The 20,737-nt window shown below is 36.8% G+C and overlaps 1 long non-coding RNA gene across 1 annotated transcript in view; it reads right to left on the reverse strand.

The window, feature by feature from the left end:
• The window catches only part of LOC105475521 (uncharacterized), a 185,680-nt gene that overhangs the window by 115,769 nt on the left and 49,174 nt on the right, over nucleotides 1-20,737 (reverse strand). The gene's annotated exons all lie outside the window — the stretch shown is intronic.

Raw genomic sequence — 20,737 nt, forward strand, 5'->3', positions numbered from 1 at the left:
ACCAAATTATATGATGACTAATTTACTAAGGCTCAAATTACAGTGTCCAATATGATAGATATATTTGCAAATATGGAGATAACAAGACAGCCATATGAAATTTGGAACATGCCTGAGCAAATAATATTAACAAAGAACAAAACTTTATCATCCAAACTTAGAGCAAATAACTTTCAGATATTTTCTAGAAAATTTATTTAGCATGTCTGCAAATTTTACATTGATTTACAAAACTTTTCAGAATCAGAATCAGCATTCAAGAATTCTGTATTTTGGTACATAATTTCAGTCCTCTCAATAATTGACTCTTAGGCTCATATAATAGCAAGAGTTCTTTTATGACTGAACTGATTATAGTTCTGTTCATTACTAGCTTTTTGAAAAATCTCAAGCAAACCTCTTAACCACTCTGCCTCAGTTTCTTCCCTTTGTGAAATGAACAATAATAATTCCTATCCATAAAGTTAGGGTGAAGATACTGATTGCAACGGTAAAAATTGTTGACTCCATTTTACATAGGACTTTTTTTGCCTGTCATATCTTCTCTTTCTTCCTGTGGTCACTGCCCTTGTTAAGGTTCTTATCATAAATCATTGTGGATGATTTATTAGAGGAGGGGAAAGCCAGATGTTTCCTAGATAAATAATTCAATAGTGATGTTGTCAACCATGTAGAGAATGCTCACCCCTCAGCATCTAAGCTAGTAAACCATGGCTGTCCTTCAGATACCATTCTCTCTCTAGAACCTCCATACATTTGTATTTGCTGGGCCCTTCCATAGTACATTTACTTTTCTCTCTCCTTTTCTCCTTAGAAATCTTTTTCATAGTGATGTCAAAAGTTTTCATCTCTTTTGGGAAAGTTTTTCGAACCATCCAGCAGCTACAGATTCCTTTCTCTTGCTTCTTGACCTGCTGCATCCCACATTCCTGTTGTAGTACCTATACTTCGTATTACAATTGTTTACAAGTTCATCTCCTGGTCCTCAAGGACAGGGCTGTGCTTTTCACATCTTAATGCCCTCAGCACAGCAAACAATTCCAGGCATGTGATATAGATTCTATAGATTCTATAAATGCCTACCAAAAACATGAATGGTAGGATAATGAGTTAGATTTGTTTTCTTGAGTATGAATGAAGAGATGCTAATTATGCAGTTAAAAACATGAATCGGGAACACAAGGGGAAAGGATATTGAGACAAACACATAGATATGAATGTGGGATTTATTTGGGTCACTGAGAAAGAATGGGTGTCAGAAAAAAATAAAGATGAATTCAGTCATCTTACAGAAACCAAGAGAAGCAAATGTGCCAGATGGAGGAAGTTGTTAATAGTGTCAAGTAAATCTGCTTCCTTCTTTATAAAATGTGAAATATAACACTTAACACACAGGAATATGTTGAGAACTAGATGGGATAATATACGGAAAATGCTTAAAGCAACGCCAGGAACAAAATGGTTACTAAATAATCATTTCAAAATAAAATACAATAATAATTGAAATGACAAAACTAGATTTGGCAATTAGGAAGTAAATATATGGTAATGACCACCATAGGAACAGCCTCATTAGAAAGGAAGGGGCAGAAGCTTAATTTCTGCGGGGTGAGCAATAAAAATGGAATGAAAAAATAAAACAGCAAGTGGATACTTTCCACTTAAAAACTACATTGATGACAGATAGGAGAGAGCTTAGGAGCATCTGAAGCAGACAATATTGTGTAAGAAATGTTAGGTGTAGAAAATGAGACTTTTGAGCATGTACATAGCTGAAGAGAAGGAGCCAATAGAGAGGAAGAAATATTAGATTAGGGGAGGACAGAAAAGAAGGAGCTATGGAGGGGTCCACACAGCATGGCATTCATGAAAAATTAAGGGAGGTTATGGGGGTTCTCTCTTTTCCACAGGATGGGAGATGAGGTTTCCTGACAAATGAAGGGCTTAGGAGTAGTTCAGGAGTTTAAGAGAAGTCATGAATGTGTTGAGTAGTCATGAGAATGAGAACAGAAGCTACTAAGTGAGAATGGAAGAAAAAGAGAGAAATTATTAAACTGCATTTGTGACTGTCAGTCCTTGCTTGCTCTGGTTTTACCGATCTGATCACAAAAACTGCCTTCTACCCACCAGGTTAGTCCCTCATCACTGGGAGTTCCTTTTTTCCTACCGGGAAATAGAAGTAAGTCCAGAGATGATCTGTTGTTGCCCAAAGCCAAAATCAGCAATGGGTAGAATGCTGGGCACTGAAAGAATTAATCCATTGCCGCCCACAGAAATGAGCCAAGTGGAAACATTTCCAGTGGGCCAAACAAAACCAAGGTTAACATTACCTGGATTCAAAGCATGGAATTAAAAAAAAATTAAGGTTATTTTAATTTAAATGTTATAACCTGGTATCTTGAATATGAAGTTCCAGGCCTCCGGAGGTGATACAAGAAATCAACCTGAAGGCGTCAAAAATAATTTCTAACCATAATTACAGGAAAGTAATTTTCATGTCTTTTGCTGCTTTCAAGTCATTTTAGTTTTCAGCAAAAGCTCTGCCACCAGAGTTAAGGTCCTCAGTTCTTCTGCCTCCTTTCCATAATAACTTTCTCATGCTCCCACTACACCCCATCCAACCAACTTCAACCAGGGAAGATTAAGGAAGAGTCTTTCTCTAAGTCTGTCTCTTTTTTTTTGCTTGTTTTTTCAAGTTTCCAATGTCAATAGTACCCAACTAATTAAATTCAAGATAAGGTTTTCGAGAAATTCTTAAGAATGGATGAAATAATGTAGGTTTATAAGGAGACTGTGACCTGCACAAGGAGTAATCTCCCTATCCAGACATTCAAAGGGCCCAGGGTTCCTTCTCAGGTGCATCCAGACATTGGTTCACCACCACAGGCCCAGGAACTTAGCCTGCTTCCCTGTCCTTTCTGGGGGACCAGTACCCTCTCTATGACTTGGATTTCTGGGCCATTCCCCCATAACTGGATATAAAATAGGTCACATTATTTTCAACTCTTCCCATCTTCATCTCTTCTACCCACTTTCCTCATCCTTTCTTTGCTCCCATTAAAGACTTGCACCAGATATAATTACATTTAAGTGTAGTACTGCTTAACATTAAGAGGCAAATAGACAGGAGGTGATCAACATAATGAATCAAGGGGTGACACATTTTAAGGTATCTCACAAAGTTCTTACAATGTATGTCCCTGCTCTGTAATTCATGACTCACGGGTTGAGGTAGTAACTGGAAGCATTTGGGCTAAAGCTCTGTGCTTTGGCTCTCTCAAGCCTACATAGATGCCAAAAATCAAAGCTATATGACCTTCATTTACCTGATAAGCATTGTCTAAATTTATCTGATAGTTTTTATTCTTGAGGATGGAATGTTATCATAACTTTCACATATTTTTCTTCTCCAGATTATTTGTTAAAATGGTTAATAGAGATCCAACTATATCCTGGTGTGGGTCTCCTAATAACCTTCATATTGAAGTGCCTCTGACCTTACATGTTGAAGGTTGACCTTCCAGTGTCAAGGCATCTTGGGGCTGTACTAGAAAACCATAGAACACTCCCATGAGCCCTCACTTTTCTTTGGTCCAACTAAGTGACCCATCTGTATGAAAATACACAAGTGGGCAGGGATAGGGAGAGACTGAAAGCTCTTCTATCTTTCCAATACTCAGAAGAACATTGGGCTGGTTTTATGCATTAGTTTAATATTTGTTGCTGTAATAAATTACACAAATGTGGACTCTTAAAAGAATACAAATCTGACTGTTCTCTAGGTTAGAAGTCCAACAAGAATCTCATTGGACTAAAATGAACATGGTGGCAGGGCCAGGTTCCTTTCTGGAGTCTCTGCCTCTTTCCTCCACTTCTAAGAACCCTTGTGATTACACTGGACCACCAGGACAATCCAGAATAATCTATTTTAAGGTCAGCTGATTAGCAACTTTAATTCCATCTGCAACCTTAATTCTCCTTTGCCATGCAAGCTAACATAGGTACAGGTTCTATGAATTAAGACACAAAAATCTTTGGAGGCTATTTTACTGCTTACCACACTCTTGTTTAGGACTCACACATAAAGAATAAGGCCCATGATTTGAGAAGGGGCAAAGGCAATATGAAGCTGTCCAAAAGGGAGAATTCTTGGAGCAGAAGCTTGAAGCCATCTCTCCTCTCCCCTTCCTATCTCTCTTCCTCTCTTATAAGACTATAAGGCAATATTTTAGCCAAGAGTATTCTTATAGAGGCAGAAACCCAGAGAAAAGAAAGGATGTCATTCAGTTGGAGGCAGGTAGAGTTGCCAGTAGCTACTTGAAACCAGGGCAGACCATTTAGACCGCTAATCTTTCTCACCAGTTAATAGTCATTGCTATTTATCTTTCAGGGTTTTGTAGAGATCCAGTGAGATAGTGGATGCAAGGTGATTAGCATACTGCCCTATCCCTTTCTGGACTACACTATTTGTACAGTTTTGTTATTGGTTTCAGACCTGTCCAAGGACAATCAATCAATCAATAAAAGATGTTTCTCTAGTATTTGTTTCCCAGAATTTTAGTGATGGAAAAGAGAGAGCAGGATTTAAATACCTGGTTCACAGGCAATAAACTATAAAATTGTTAATTGATTACAATGACCCAGGACTTATTTATTTGGGCATCATTATTGATATTCAAGAGGATACCAAAAAGAAAAAAAGTTTTTCTATACACTTAAAGAAAGTGCCCTGACAAAAGAAATGTGCAGAATCTTTAGGAAAGGCTGCATGTCATGAAAACAGGTGTTTAATCATAATTCTTACTGGCAAGCATCTAAAATTAAATCATGCAGAGTTAGTAATGTTAAAAACCATAATATTCTTCAATTATTATAATAATACCTTACCTTAAGCAAATGTGCTACAAGTTCCAAAGCACTTCAATTTTCATTAGTTCACCTTAAATACAGCTATAGTTCTTGCCCCAACATCATTTCCAGTTGGCTCCTAAATTGGTTTATTTATGCTACTTAGCCCTTGGAATTAATCAACCATTCTGTCTTCAATTTGCCTAAACAAATAGAGTATTCCTGATATAATTAGTCCAGATAGTATGGAGTAATATGGGATTTAACATGAAAAATACATATTGTCCTAAGAAATGTCAGACTTTTCAGAATACACCTTCCACCCCTCCTCATTTAACATTTTATAATATATGCTACAGGCCAGGCATGGTGGCTCATGCCTGTAATCCCAGCACTTTGGGAGGCTGAGGCAGGCAGATCACTTGACGCCAGATCAGCCTGGCCAATATGGTGAAACCCCATCTCTACTAAAAATAGAAAAATGAGCCAGGCATAGTGGCTTATGCCTGTAATCCCAGCTACTCAGGAGGCTGAGAAAAGAGAATCACTTGAATCCAGGAGGCAGAGGTTGCAGTAACCCGAGATCATGCAGCTGCACTCCAGCCTGGGTGACAGAGTGAGACTCTGTCTCAAAAAAATATATAGTAATAAATGCTACAATTCCTAATTAGATAAAAGTTCTACACAACAACATCTGTGCTCACAGACTTAGAATTTTGAAGGCAGGGTAAGAACTTGCTGTGATATTGCTAACTCCACTTGCTAGAATAGGAATCCTCTAACAGGGACTTTATATACAATGAACCATAAGGGATATTGGCTCTGCTGAACCAGCTTACCACTGACTGTGACTGCCTCTTTCAGCATCGAGCTGATGGAACAGACTCCTCTCTGTGAGTTACAGTTGAGCTGAGCTGGACCCAGATCCTATGACCAACCTGTAACATGAGTTCAGTTTCTTTTTCCCTAACCCAAGAACAGTCAGTATTATGCTGCAGCTCTCTTACTCTCCATCATTAATGCTCTGTATATATGTATATATTCACAGAATACACACATGGAATCTGTGTTGTACACATTTTTCCTGTGTGAGGAAAAATGGCTGGGTGTGAGGAAAACAGTTGGAGTGGGAATGAGGAACTAAGATTTCCTGCTTCGTGTTGAATCTGAGCTCTTCTTTGAGTTGTACCGGCGTAAGAAATATTTTAAATCCATTTTGTCTGAAAGTATTCACTCTGTACTCAGAAGGAATGTCTCAGAATGCCACTGTCTAACAGCATCATACCTAGTCTTACAAGGGTGAAGTCTAGACAATCACACATTACAATTTAAAGCATTTAAATAATCACTTAAAATAATGTTTCACAAATGGCCAACATGAATGTTAAGTGTACTAGCAAACGATACATCTTATTTTTTAATTACCTTAACATTTAAAATTCTGAATAGCTTATACAAAAGACAATTAGACTACTGGATAATGTTGTTAATTGTGTCTCTTGTCCTGTTGCAATAGCTGAATTCTTACAAATACTACGTGTCTAAGCTTTGAGCATACTACAAACATGCATACACACATGTGAATGTGCACATAAACAGTTTTTCATAATGGCATTTCCCTCAGCCAGTTTGTCACATGGACCAAAGTATTCAATTTTACATGAAATGGGATCTATAGGTAACTATTCAGAAATTTTCTCATCAGTCCCTAGGATAATCTCTTTAAACAACGTAAAAGATTATGCCTAAAATACATTTATTTTTAGAATAACTATTTACCTCTAGACCGTTCAGATGTAGCCATTAACAATGTTTTTCTATTCTCTTATTTTAAACTTACCTGACAATGAAGTGTCTTACTATAGTGTTGTTTTTAATTTTTTTAATTAGAGAAAAGTGAGAACTCTATTGTAGAGAGTTTTCTAAAAACACTTAAAGTCAATAAGCTGATACAGCTTTTCCCAGGCTCTACTCTGAAAATGTATAACCAACAGGAAAGTCGGCCTGAGAGACGTAAACGAGTCACCAGCCTCACCCAGTGACCCTTGACAGAGCCAAGAATGGACCTCCGGCTCTCGGGTCCAGTCCTGCTCACCGCTTGGTGCTGCCGCCCTCTGCCCTTTTGTTTCTGATAAAGTTTAAGACACTTCCTGTCTAAACCACATGTGGTTATAGTTCCATGATCCCCATAGTAACACTGAAAAAGAAAAGAAAGTGAGTGGACTCTGTTAAAAGTCAACCAGGATGTTAGAAATTCCTCTCCACTGACTAATCATCTTTCTGCTATTGAACCTTCCTGTCTTTAAGAAATCCTATTTGCGTCACACCATAAGTGAAATTCCAGACAGTGATGCCTTTCATAATGAAACAAAAAAACTTAGCAGGGACAGAAGGCATTCATGTGAAAGTTTGCTGTTTATCAGTGTAATTCTGGAGTTGTGATTTTTTTGGTCACATTCCCTAGCACCTAAATAGGCAATTTGAGAATAGCGTTTGTTCTCACCAAAATACTATTTGCACACACAATCTTTGTACAAGTTGTTTTTTAAAACTGTCTAAATCTAAGTTTGTTGAGTAAAATATTGTTTGAAGTTGATAGAATTTCAGCTGAAGGCTGATTTTCATTTTGTTACATTGGAAACTTTTTTTCGTAACAGCTTTATTGTGATAAAGTTCATATACCATAAAATGTACCCATTTAATGTGTATAATTCAATTGTTTTAGTATATTCACAGAATTGTGCAACCATTACCACAATCAGTTTCAGGAAATTCTAATTACCCAAAAAGAAAACCTTGTACCCTTTAGCTATCACTCCACAATTACCTCACAACAACCAACAATCTCCCCTGCCTCCGCTCTAAACAATTACTCATCTACCTTCTGTCTCTAAAAAGTTGCCATTCTGGACATTTCATATTAATAGACTAGTATAATACATGGTCTTTTCCGACTATATTATTTCCTTTTTCTAAATTTTTAACGCTTTCATTTTAGGTTCAGTGTCCATGTGCAGGTTTGTTACATGGGTAAAATTGTGCCATAGGAGTTTGTTGTACAGATTATTTCATTATCTAGGTACTAAGCCTAGTACCCAATAGTAATTTTTTTCTGTTCTTCTCTCTCCTCTGATCCTGCACCCTCTGGTACGTCCCCAGTGTCTCTTGTTCCATTCTTTGTGTCCATGGGTTCTCATCGTTTAGCTGCCACTTATAAGTGAGAACGTGGTGATACTTCGTTTTTGTTCCCACATTAGTTTGCTAAGGATAACGGCCTCCAGCTCCATTTATGTCCCTGCAGAGGATGTGATCTCATTCTTTTTTATGGCTTCATAGTATTCCATGGTTTATATGTACCACATTTTCTTTATCCACTCTACTATTGACGGGCATTTGGGTTGATTCCATGTCTTTGCTATTGCAAATAGTGCTGCAATGAACATACTTATGCATGTAGATCTTTATGACAGAATGGTTTCTATTCCTTTGGATATATTCTCAGTAATGGGATAGCTGCATCAATTGGTAGTTCTGTTTTCAGCTTTTCAAAGAATTGCCACACTGCTTTCCATAATGGTTGAACTAATTTACACTCCCACCAACAGTGTACAAGCATTCCCTTTTCTCAACAATCTCTCCAGCATCTGTTATTTTTTGTTTTTAATGATAGCCATTCTGACTGGTGTGAGATTCTATCTCATTGTTGTTTTGATTTGCATTTCTCTAATGATCAGTGATATCGAGCTTTTTTTTTCATATTTCATAATAAGCATTCACAGAAGGCTTGTTAGCCTTCTGTGTCTTCTTTTGAAAAGTGTCTATTCATGTCCTTTGCCCGCTTTCTAATGAGTTGGGTTTTTTTGTATCAATTTGTTTAATTTCCTTATTGCTGCTGGACATTAGACTTGTCAGATGCATAGTTTGCAGATATTTTCTTCTATTCTGTAGATTGACTGTTTACTCAGTTGATAGTTTCTTTTGCTGTGCAGAAGCTCTTTAGTTTAACTAGATCCCATTTATCAATTTTTGCTTTTGTTGCAATTGCTTTTAGTGTCTTCGTCATGAAATCTATGTCCAGTGCAGACTTATTTCTATGCTCTCTATTCTGTTCCATTGGTCTGTGTGTCTGTGTTTGTACCTGTACCATGCAGTTTTGGTTATTGTAGCCCTGTAGTATAGATTGAAGTCAGGTAGTGTGATGCCTCTGATTTGTTCTTTTCTATTAGTTGCCATTCTGGACATTTGCCTTGGCTATTCTAGCTCTTTTTTGGTTCTATATGAATTTAAAAATATTTTTTCTAGTTCTGTGAAGAATGCCATTGGTAGTTTGATAGGAGTGCCACTGAACCTGTAAGTTGCTTTGGATTGTATGGCCATTTTAATGATATTGATTCTTCTGATCCATGAGCATGAAATGTTTTCTATTCGTTTGTGTCATCTCTGACTTATTTAATCAGTGTTCTGTAATTCTTATTGTAGAGATCTTTCACTTTCCTGATTAACTGTATTCCTAGGTATTGGCAGTTGGGAATGGGATTGCATTCCTGATTTGGCTCTCTGCTTGACTGTTAGTGTGTAGGAATGCTAGTGATTTTTTTACATTGATTTTGCATCCCAAAACCTTGCTGAAGTTGTTTATAAACTCAAGGAGCTTTTGGGCAGAGATTATGGGGTTTTCTAGATACAGGCTCATGACATCTGCAAACAGGGATAGTTTGACTTCCTCTCTTCCTATAAGGATGGCCTTTCCTTGTCTTGCCTGATTGCTCTGTCCAGGCCTTCCAATACTATGTTGAATAGGAATGGTGAGGGAGGGCATCCTTGTCTTGTGCCAGTTTCAACAAGAATGCTTCCAGCTTTAGCCCATTCAGTGTTATGTTAGCTGTGGTTTTGTCATAGACAGCTCTTATTATTTTGAGGTATGTTCCTTCTGTACCTACTTTGTTGAGAGTTTTTAACCTGAAGAGATGTTGAATTTTATCAAAACCCTTTCCAGCATCTATTGAGATGATCATGTGGTTTTTGTCTTCAGTTTTGTTTAGATGATGAATCATGTTTATTGATTTGTATATGTTGAACCAGTCTTGCATCCCAGAGGTAAAGCCTATTTGATCATGATAGATTCACTTTTTGATATGCTGCTGGATTTAGTTTGCTAGTATTTTGTTGATAATTTTTGCATCAGTGTTTACCAAGGATACTAGCCTAAAGTTTTCATTTTTTGTTGTGTCTCTGCCAGGTTTTGGTAACATGATGATGCTAGCCTCATACATTTAGTTGTGGAGGACTCCCTCCTCAATTTTTTGTAATAGTTTCGGTAGAAATGGTACCAGTTCCTTTTTGTACATCTGGTAGAATTTGACTGTGAATCCGTCTGGTCCTGGGCCTTTTTTGTTGGTAGACTATTTATTACTGATTCTATTTCACAACTCATTATTGGTCTGTTCAGGGATTCAATTTCTACCTGGTTCAGTCTTGGGAGAGTGTATGTTTCCATGAGTTTGTTCATTTCTTCTAGATTTTTCTGGTTTGTGTGCATAGAAGTGTTCATTATATTCTCTGATGGTTATTTGTATTTCTATGGGGTCAGTGGTAATATCCCCTTTGTCATTTCTAATTGTGTTTATTTTCATCCTTTCTCTTTCCTTTTTTTTTTTTTCAAAAACCCAACTCTTGGATTTGTTGATCTTTTGAATGGGTTTTCATATCTCAGTCTCCTTCAGTTCAGCCGATTTTGGTTATTTCTTGTCTTCTGTTAGCTTTGGGGTTGATTTGTTCTTGATTCTGTAGTTCTTTTAGTTGTGATGTTAGGTTGTTAAATTGATATCTTTCTAACTTTTTGATGTGGGCATTTAGTGCTACAAATTTCCCTCGTAACATTGGCTTAGCTGTATCCCTGAGATTCTGGTATGTTGTATCTTTGTTCTCATTTGTTTCAAAGAACTTTGTGATTTCTGCCTCAATTTCATTATTTATCCAAAAGCCATTCAGGAGCAGGCTGTTTAATTTCCATTTAATTGCATGGTTTGGGGCAATTTTCTTAATCTTGATTTCCAGTTTTATTGTGCTATCATCTGAGAGAGTGGTTGTAATGATTTTGGGTCTTATACATTTGCTGAGATTATTTTATGTCCAATTGTATGGTTGATTTTGGAGTATGTGTCATGTGTCATATTCTGTTGTTTTTGGGTGGAAAGTTCTGTAGATGTCTATCAGATCCATTTGGTTCAGTGCTGAGTTCAAGTCTTCAATAACTTTGTTAATTTTCTGCTTCAGTGATCTGTCTAATATTGTCAGTAAGGTGTTAAAGTCTCCCACTGTTATTGTGTGGGAGTCTAAGTCTCTTTGAAGGTCTCTAAAAACTTGCTTTATGGATTCACGATAAATGGTTTGGATACTCTTGAGGAAAAGGACGAGAATTCATTTACTTTTCTGTCTCAAGATCTTATACAAAATTTGACACTTAGGTATTTAATGCTTCTTGAAGGATTTTTTCTAAATTAAGAGTCTGTGATTCAAAAGGATTCTCAAAGTTCTCAAAGAACTTTTATTTTCTTCGGGAAATTAGAATGTGCCTAGCTTTCCTTGTGAGGAATAGGGATAAGAGAATAAAATATCTGAAGGAAGTTTCTTATCCATTTCAGATCCAGTACTTCATGTGTGATGAACGTAGGGCCCAGAGTGACTGCTCTGTGCTCACACTCACAAAACTACCATTCTTTATAATTCCCCATTAGATTTTTTTCTATGGTATCACATTGAGTATAGGAGATAGCCATTAAGGTCTCATCCAATCCTGGTAATCTGGGGAGGCTATGTTATCAATGCCAGCTGCTGCTGTGAAAACCTGCATGGAGGCCAGCACCCTGGCACCTACTAGCACCCTACCACAGCTGATGAGTGTGCACCTTGTCAAGCTACAGTTGCAGTTGCTCTTGGCATATGCAAACAAGGATGGACCCCACTATCACCACCCTACAATGTACTTTGGCTGGCATCACCCTTCAGAGTGTTGTGACCAGCAGTCTGGGAGCACCTCGGTCCTTTTAGCATAGCAGGTTCCTGACCTTGAGGAGTCAGAGAACAAAGCAGGGCCCCAATAGCAGTTCCCTAGAGTTAGATCATGCAATCCAGGAGTCCTGAGCTGAGTCTTGGCCCCCTAAAATCCTCGAGAAATGAAGGAGAAATGAAGCCAGTCAACTAAAACCAACTGGTACCACAATCAAACAGATGTCTATACAGAGGTAATAATGCTAAGAGGGGATCTCATTTATTGATCATTTACTATGTACCAGGAATTGTGCTAAGTGCCTTATACATTTATAATTTAAGTCTCATAACAGTATAAGGTAGACATTTATTATTATTATCAGGGATCAGGTAACTTGTCAAAGATCAAAGAGGTGGTCTAGTTCTAATTTCAGAGGAAACAAAATAGGGAAAAAACAATTATATTTGTGGGAGGGTGGGGGCAGCCTTTTGAAACATTTAGTCTTTTCCTCTCCTAAGCCCTTCTGGAGGAACTACAATGGAAGTATATAATAAGGATAGGTATATAATAATGGTATTATACTATTGTGTAAAATTTCCATGGCAGGGAACAGAAAACACTTAAGCGGCCTTCAGTAGAAAAGAGTTTAATACAGGCAACCTAATATAGAAAATTCAAAAACAATTTAGTACAGGAAATTAGGTATTTAGAAAATTGCTAGAAGAACTATAGGAGCAGGCTCTGGGCTGGGCCTCCAGGAATGAGTATAAAAACCACACAGCTGAACTGGCCTGCCAAGGGAATGTGACTTCTGGAAATTTAGTCAACTCCTGACTCAAGGATCACCCTTGCCTTTGCTGTGATTTTGGAACAGAAGCCCACCACTGCCACTATGGGCTGCAGAGTCATGCAAATTCTGCCAAATTTGCACGTGAAAAATGAATGTCTTACACCTTGGGGCTCAGCTTACTCCTCAGTTAACTCACTTCTGAATGCAAATGTCATTGGAGAATTTTTGATGGGCAAAACATAAATCACATCTAGAATCTTAGGATGAAACCCATCTGGAATTTTCTTTCATCCTCTGCCTTAGAAGGAGATTAAAACAGATGTTTAAAAAGTCAATCCAGCACAACCACTATAACCAAGAAGAATTCCTGGGCAAACTCCACAGCATTTCATTCCAAAGTTTTGAAAGTCTTGTGGTTTCTTCAACCCTTCCTGTAGGATGTTCCCACATTTCAAAAAGCATTTATTTTTAAACATGTGCCTCAACGTAATTTCAATTTTTTCTTCTTGCAGAAGGCAAAAAATAAGTAAAATCAGAGCAGAACTGAAGGAGATAGAGACACAAAATCCCTTCAAAAAATCAATGAATCCAGGAGATGGTTTTTTGAAAAGATCAACAAAATTGATAGACCACTAGCGAAACTAATAAGGAAGAAAAGAGAAGAATCAAATAGATGCAATTAAAAATGATGAAGGGGATATCACCACTGAGCCCAGAGAAATACAAACTACCATAAGAGAATACTATAAACACCTCTGCACAAATAGACTAGAAAATCTAGAAGAAATGGATAAATTCCTAGACACATACACCCTCCCAAGACTAGACCAGGAAGAAGTTGAATCCCTGAATAAACCAATAACAGGCTCTGAAATTGAGGCAATAATTAATTACCTACAAACCAAAAAATGTCTAGGACCAGACGGATTCACAGCTGAATTCTGACAGAGGTACAAAGAGGAGCTGGTACTATTTCTTCTGAAACTATTCCAATCAATAGAAAAAGAGGGAATCCTCCCTAACTCATTTTATGAAGTCAGCATCATCCTAGTACCAAAGCCTGAAAGAGACACACACAAAAAAAGAGAATTTTAGACCAATATCCCTGATGAACATCGATGCAAAAATCCTCAATAAAATACTGGCAAACCAAATCCAGCAGCACATCAAAAAGCTTATCCACCATGATCAAGTGGGCTTCATCCCTGGGATGCAAGGCTGGTTCAACATACACAAATCAATAAACACAATCCATCATATAAACAGAAACAAAGACAAAAACCACATGATTCTCTCAATAGATGCAGAAAAGGCCTTCAACAAAATTCTACAGCCCTTCATGCTGAAAACTATCAATAAACTAGGTATTGATGGGATGTATCTCAAAAATACTAAGAGCTATTTATGACAAACCCACAGCCAATATCATACTGAATGGGCAAAAACTGGAAGCATTCCCTTTGAAAACTGCACAAGACAGGGGTGCCCTCTCTCATCACTCCTATTCAACATAGTGTTGGAAGTGCTGGCCAGGGCAATCAGACAGGAGAAAGAAATAAAGGGTATTCAATTAGGAAAAGAGGAGGTCAAACTGTCCCTGTTTGCAGATGACATGATATCTCCTTAAGCAGATAAGTAACTTCAGCAAAGTCTCAGGATACAAAATCAATGTGCAGAAATCATAAGCATTCCTATATGCCAATAACAGACAGAGAGCCAAATCATAAGTCAACTCCCACTCACAATTGCTTCAAAGAGAATAAAATACCTAGGAATCCAACTTACAAGAGATGTGAAGGACCTCTTCAAGGAGAACTACAAACCACTGCTCAATGAAATAAAAAGAGGACACAAACAAATGGAAGAACATTCCATGCTCATGGATAGGAAGAATCAATATCATGAAAATGGCCATATTGCCCAAGGTAATTTATAGATTCAATGCCGTCCCCATCAAGCTACCAATGACCTTTCTTCACAGAATTGGAAAAAACTACTTTAAAGTTCATATGGAACCAAAAAAGAGCCTGCATTGCCAAGACAATCCTAAGCCAAAAGAACAAAGCTGGAGGCATCACGCTACCTGACTTCAAACCATACTACAAGGCTACAGTAACCAAAACAGCATGGTACTGTTACCAAAACAGAGATATAGACCAATGGAACAGAACAAAGCCCTCAGAAATAATATCACCCACCTACAATCTGATCTTTGACAAACCTGACAAACACAAGAAATGCAGAAAGGATTCCCTATTTAATAAACGGTGCTGGGAAAACTGGCTAGCCATATGTAGAGGGCTGAAACTGGATCCTTTCCTTACACCTTATATAAAAATTAATTCAAGATGGATCAAAGACTTAAGTGTTAGACCTAAAACTATAAAAATCCTAAAAGAAAACCTAGGCAATACCATTCAGGACATAGGCATGGGCAAGGACTTCATGACTAAAACACCAAAAGCAATAGTAACAAAAGCCAAAATTGACAAGTGGGATCTAATTAAACTAAAGAACTTCTGCACAGCAAAAGAAACTATCATCAGAGTGAACAAGCAACCTACAGAATGGGAGAAAATTTTTACAATCTACCCATCTGACAAAGGGCTAATATCCAGAATCTGCAAAGAACTTAAACAAATTTACAAGAAAAAAATCAAACAAGCCCATCAAAAAGTGGGTAAAGGATATGAACAGACACTTCTCAAAAGAAGACATTTATACAACCAACAGACACATGAAAAAATGCTCGTCATCACTGGCCATCAGAGAAATGCAAATCAAAACCACAATGAGATACCATCTCACACCAGTTAGAATGGCAATCATTAAAAAGTCAGGAAACAACAGGTGCTGGAGAGGATGTGGAGAAATAAGAACACTTATACTGTTAGTGGGACTTTAAACTAGTTCAACCATTGTGGAAGACAGTGTGGCAAATCCTCAAGGATCTAGAACTAGAAATACCATTTGACCCAGCCCTCCCATTACTGGGTATATACCCAAAGGATTATAAATCATGCTGCTATAAAGACACATTCACATGTATGTTTATTGTGGCACTATTCACAATAGCAAAGACTTGGAACCAACCCAAATGTCCACCAATGATAGACTGGATTAAGAAAATGTGGCACATATACACCATGGAATACTATGCAGCCATAAAAAAGGATGAGTTCATGTCCTTTGCAGGGACACAGCCTATTTCTTGTTTTCTAGCTTTATAGGGCAATTTAAGATACTCATGGTTGGATCCAGAGTTACTATATGCTTCTGATCTTTCCTAAATGCCAGCTACAATCAATCAATCAACCACATAACTCGTGTGCCATTTTCACTGGCTTCTTTCTGCACTTATGAACCTCATCTGTCCTCATTGTAAATACCATTAAGCTATATCAATACAATTATGAAGATATGTATTAGTCAGTCTGTGTGTGTGTGTGTGTGTTTAATTTAGCCAATCGTATCTAGTAACAAGAAAGATTTGGAATCCCCATGACAGCAAGAAGACTGGTAAACATAATAGTTTTGTATCCCCTGGCTTACATGATCATGAGAAAGCTCCTTATGTCTGCATGATCCACACTTTTGTGTAACGAGAGTTAAATGCTTAGATTTAGATTCTATGTGTCCATAACTGAATGTGACAGGGGACTTTTAACTCGAATATAGCACTGCATGGTCTCTTAGAGGAATCTACCTGAGATAAAAATTTATCTTAGAGGAATCTACCTGAGATAAAAATTTATCTCTTACATGGCCCCTAAACTTAGTGTTGTGTATTCTCAGTCTTCCAAGTCAATAGGCTACAGTTATTATCCAGAATTCTTATGATTTGAAATCCACAAAAGAAAACATAATTTGGGGAACAGTGAAACTTGTAAAGTTGTTACTAAATTTCATTTCTTTGTTGCATTTTCTGAAATGTATAAAATAGACTTTAATAATTACAAAGGCTCCTCTCCTCATTAACACTCATTTGACTTTTTGAGAAACAAAGTACCACATTGAGTTACCACCTTTCCCAGTCATAATTTTCCTATATATCGTTTTGGTTTTTCTAACAGCTAGTTTTCAGAGTCTATTGCTATAAACTCTTTTACTTGAAAAACTTAGCAAATGTGTTTTATCATCTTAAAATCTCTTCCAAGTTATGTCATCTTTATAAAGTTAAGTGTTCCTGACATTAATTTAATCATTTCAGCTATTTCCTATTTGTAATTCTCCTAGAATGTAGTTCTTTTTTAGGATGAATCAATGCCTTTTTCTTTCACATAATCTTGGTTTTTAGTGGCAAACAACATACATTGTATACTAAACAGTATTGCTTATTTTAAGGAACATTTACATAATATTCACCATATGGATATTGAAAACTTGATGGGTACTGTAAGCCTGTTATATTGCTTAAAATATACTCTGAGCATATCTAAAGGAAACATTGAGCCAATTTCTCATAGTTGTTTATTCTAAAGTGAAGGAAGAAAAAAACCCTTTGTTTTGTAATAAACAAATGCCCATATCAGTCTTAGTATTTACATTATTTTGTATCTCCTTTTTCAGACAGCCTAATATATTTATTGTAACTTAATTAGATACATTTCCAAAGAGGTATTTTAATTTATAAATTCACTGAATGACCATTAAAATGTTCATAGTTATGGATGTGAACATAGTCTAATAACTTCCTATAGCACACTGTGCATTCCACAGTTCAGCAGGTTATTTCTCACAAGGGCTCTATATTTCCTTAATCTTCATGGCCTGCTTGAACCCTGAAGACATTTTGGGCACTGATTTAACACTAAGCATAATTTGCTGAGCATCTACTATGGGCCATACATTATTTGAGGCACTGGAGAATCAGTCAAGAAGGATGAAAATCCTTTTTTTCACGGAGCTATAATTCTAATGGAGGAATACAAATAATTCACAAGATAAATAAGTAAAACATACTGTATTTTAGAAAGTGTCAAGTGTTAGGAATAAAACTAAGATGAGGAATATGAATTATCAGTGAAGGTGGCTATTATGGACTAAATGTTTGTGTTTCCCCCAAATGTATATGCTAAAACACTGATCCCAAATGTGATGGTATTTGAAGGTGGGGCCTTTGGGAGGTAATTAGGTTTACATGAGGTCATGAAAGTAGTGACCTCATGATGGAAATAGCACCTTTATAAGATGAGTAAGAGACATGCAGAAGCTCTCCCTTCATGTGCACATACGAAGAAAGGACCATGGGAACTCCCAGCAAGAAGGCAAGCCACGATGTGGACCTTCACCAGACACTGACGTCCAGGCACCTGAATGTTGGACTTCCAGTCTCTAGAATGGTGACAAGTGAATTCCTGTTGTTTAAGCCATTCAGTCTACAGTATTTTAATACGGTAACATGAGCTGACTAAGACAATGCCAAGTTAGAAGCTTTCAACAGGGTAAACAGAAAAGTAAGGATATGAAGGAAGTGAGGAAGGTAGCCATGCAGATACTGGAGAAAGAGCATTCCAGGCAAGAACAACAAGTGCAAAGGCATTGAGGAATAAGAGGAAAGAATGGACAAAATAATGAGAAAGACAATGGGACGTAAGGACAGAGAAGTAAACATGAATGGTCTTGTAACTCATAGCAGGTATTTTGACCATTATTTTAAGTGAGATGGGAAGCCATTTGAGGGCACTAAGCAGAGAAAGAACAGATATAACCTGGCTTCGATTCTAACTGTATATCCTTCTTCTCTGTTGAGAATAGATTGCAGCGAGCCAAGGTCAGGAGCAGGGAAACAGTGTAGTGTCTACTACCATAATCTAGGTGTAAAACAGTGGCTTAAGTCAAGCTAATGGTATTTGGGATGGTAAAAAGTAGTGGCAGTATGAGTATGTTTTGAAGGTAGAAATGACAAGATTTGCTATCAGACTAGATCTGGGTTATGCAAAAGAAAGATAAATTAAGGATGACACCAAGGTTTTTGGCTTGATTAACTGAAAGAGTAATCATTAACTAAGAAGGGGAAGAATTCAAATGGAGCTTGTTTTGTGGATGAAATATTGGAAATTAAATTTAGGGCATGTGCTCTAAAAAGGAAAAAGTGATTAAATTCTTTTCTCAATTAAGATAAAAATTAAGAAATGATATAGTTTGGCGCTCTGTCCCCACCCAAATGTCACCTTGAATTGTAATAATCCTCACATGTCAAGGGCAGGACCAGGTGAAAATAATTAAATCATGGGGGCAGCTTCCCCACACTGTTCTCATGATAGTGAGTTCTAACTATATTGGATGGTTTTATAAGGGGCTTCCTCCCTGCACTTATTCTTTCTCCTGCTGCCCTGTGAAGAGGTGCCTTCTGCCATGATTGCAAGTTTCCTGAGGCTCTGCAGACTTGTGGAATTGCGAGTCAATTAAACCTCTTTTCTTTATAAATTACACAGTCTTGGGTATTTCTTCATAGGAGCATGAGAACAGAATAATACACTGTGATTTTCTAATTCTATTATTTCCTTTGTGTTTATTAGCTGAATTTTTAAAAGAACTTTCCCTCATCCCTGACTTAAATGGTTCAACTTAAGGTTTTTCAACTTTGCCATAGTCCAAAGTGATGTACATTCAGTAGAAACTGTAGTTTAAGTACCTATACACGTTCTGTTCTTTAACTTTCATTACAGGAGTCAATAAAGATATTTTCAATACTTTATTACAAAATAGTCTTTGTGTTAGATGACTTAGCCCAATTGTAGGCTAGCATGTTTCAAGCATGTTTAAGATAGGCTAGCTTAAACTATGATGCTTCTTTAGTACGTTAGGTGTACTAAATGCATTTTTGACTTATGACATTTTCAACTTACACGGGTTTATTGGGACATAATCCCATTCCAAGTAGAGAAGCATTTGATTGATTACACTGAAACAAATTTTGTAAAGGAAAGGCTGGCTTCATTATTTCCCTTTGTCACTTTTTGAGAATAATGAGTCAATTTTCAACAAGATTCTAATGGTGAACATTGAGGGTGTGTGTGGTGTCTATATCATTCTGAACCTGTGGATTTCCATATTCTTAATGTGTTTCAATGTATTGTAGTCATTATTTTATGCAGAAATTACCTATCTTGGCCTAGTGGAAGCCTCTTCAAATCGAGTCTGTCTTTTTTATATAAACCCAATCGTTTTTAAGAAGTTTCTCACCTTGCTGCACATCTAAAGATCCTAGGCAAGTTCTGCACATTTCTTACCTCTAACCTAGATTCGCCCATTATTTTCAAGGAGCTTTGGGTGTGTGTGTGTGTGTGTGTGTGTGTGTGTGTGTGTGTGTGTGTGTGTAATATCATTTAAAGATCAGAATCTGGCCACTGAAGATACTTAATCCTCCTGAATTGTCATTACTGTTAGGGCTTTTCAGGGGACACAGCTAAGGAGCTATGCATTTTTGGAAAGAATAAAGAAAATGTTGACATTTTCAATTCGAGCTAAGATTATAGGGCTTTACAACTTCTTTGATTTTAGACCTGTATTTCTTTTTCACTGAAAATAATGGTTCCTAGTGATATTAACACAATTACTTATTTGTTTGGTTCTATAATATGCTTCAATTAAAACACATTCAAAATAACAAAACTATTGTTATAACTGACAATGTAGTTTATTTTATTTTACAATTCATTTTGTCCTTAGGCTCTATCCTACTAAGGACTTGCTGTCAAAATACTATGTATTGAAGTTACTTGAAATAACTGTATGGTTATGCAAATACTTTGGCATAGAGTTACATTTATTTGTTAAATTTTTTCTGATTTTTAAAATTATAATTTTTCAAATACAAAACATTTACATGGTTAGAAAGCTAAACTATAAAGCCAGGTACATTGAGAAAAAAAAAGTCTAGATTCCATTCTGTCTTCTCAATGCTGTTTTTTCGTACATGTATCTATAGCTAATCATTTGTGTTAGGTTTTGGTTTGATCTATTAATTGCTTTACTTTGAAAATATCAATAATGTATGTGTGTGTGTGTGTGTGTATCCTCCATACAGAAGACAGCATACTCCATACACTATTTTGAATCATTCACTTTTCACTTAATGGTATATCCTAAATGTCATTTTATAT

The sequence above is a fragment of the Macaca nemestrina genome, chromosome 4, assembly GCF_043159975.1.
Source record: "Macaca nemestrina isolate mMacNem1 chromosome 4, mMacNem.hap1, whole genome shotgun sequence".
Taxonomy (NCBI): Eukaryota; Metazoa; Chordata; class Mammalia; order Primates; family Cercopithecidae; genus Macaca; species Macaca nemestrina.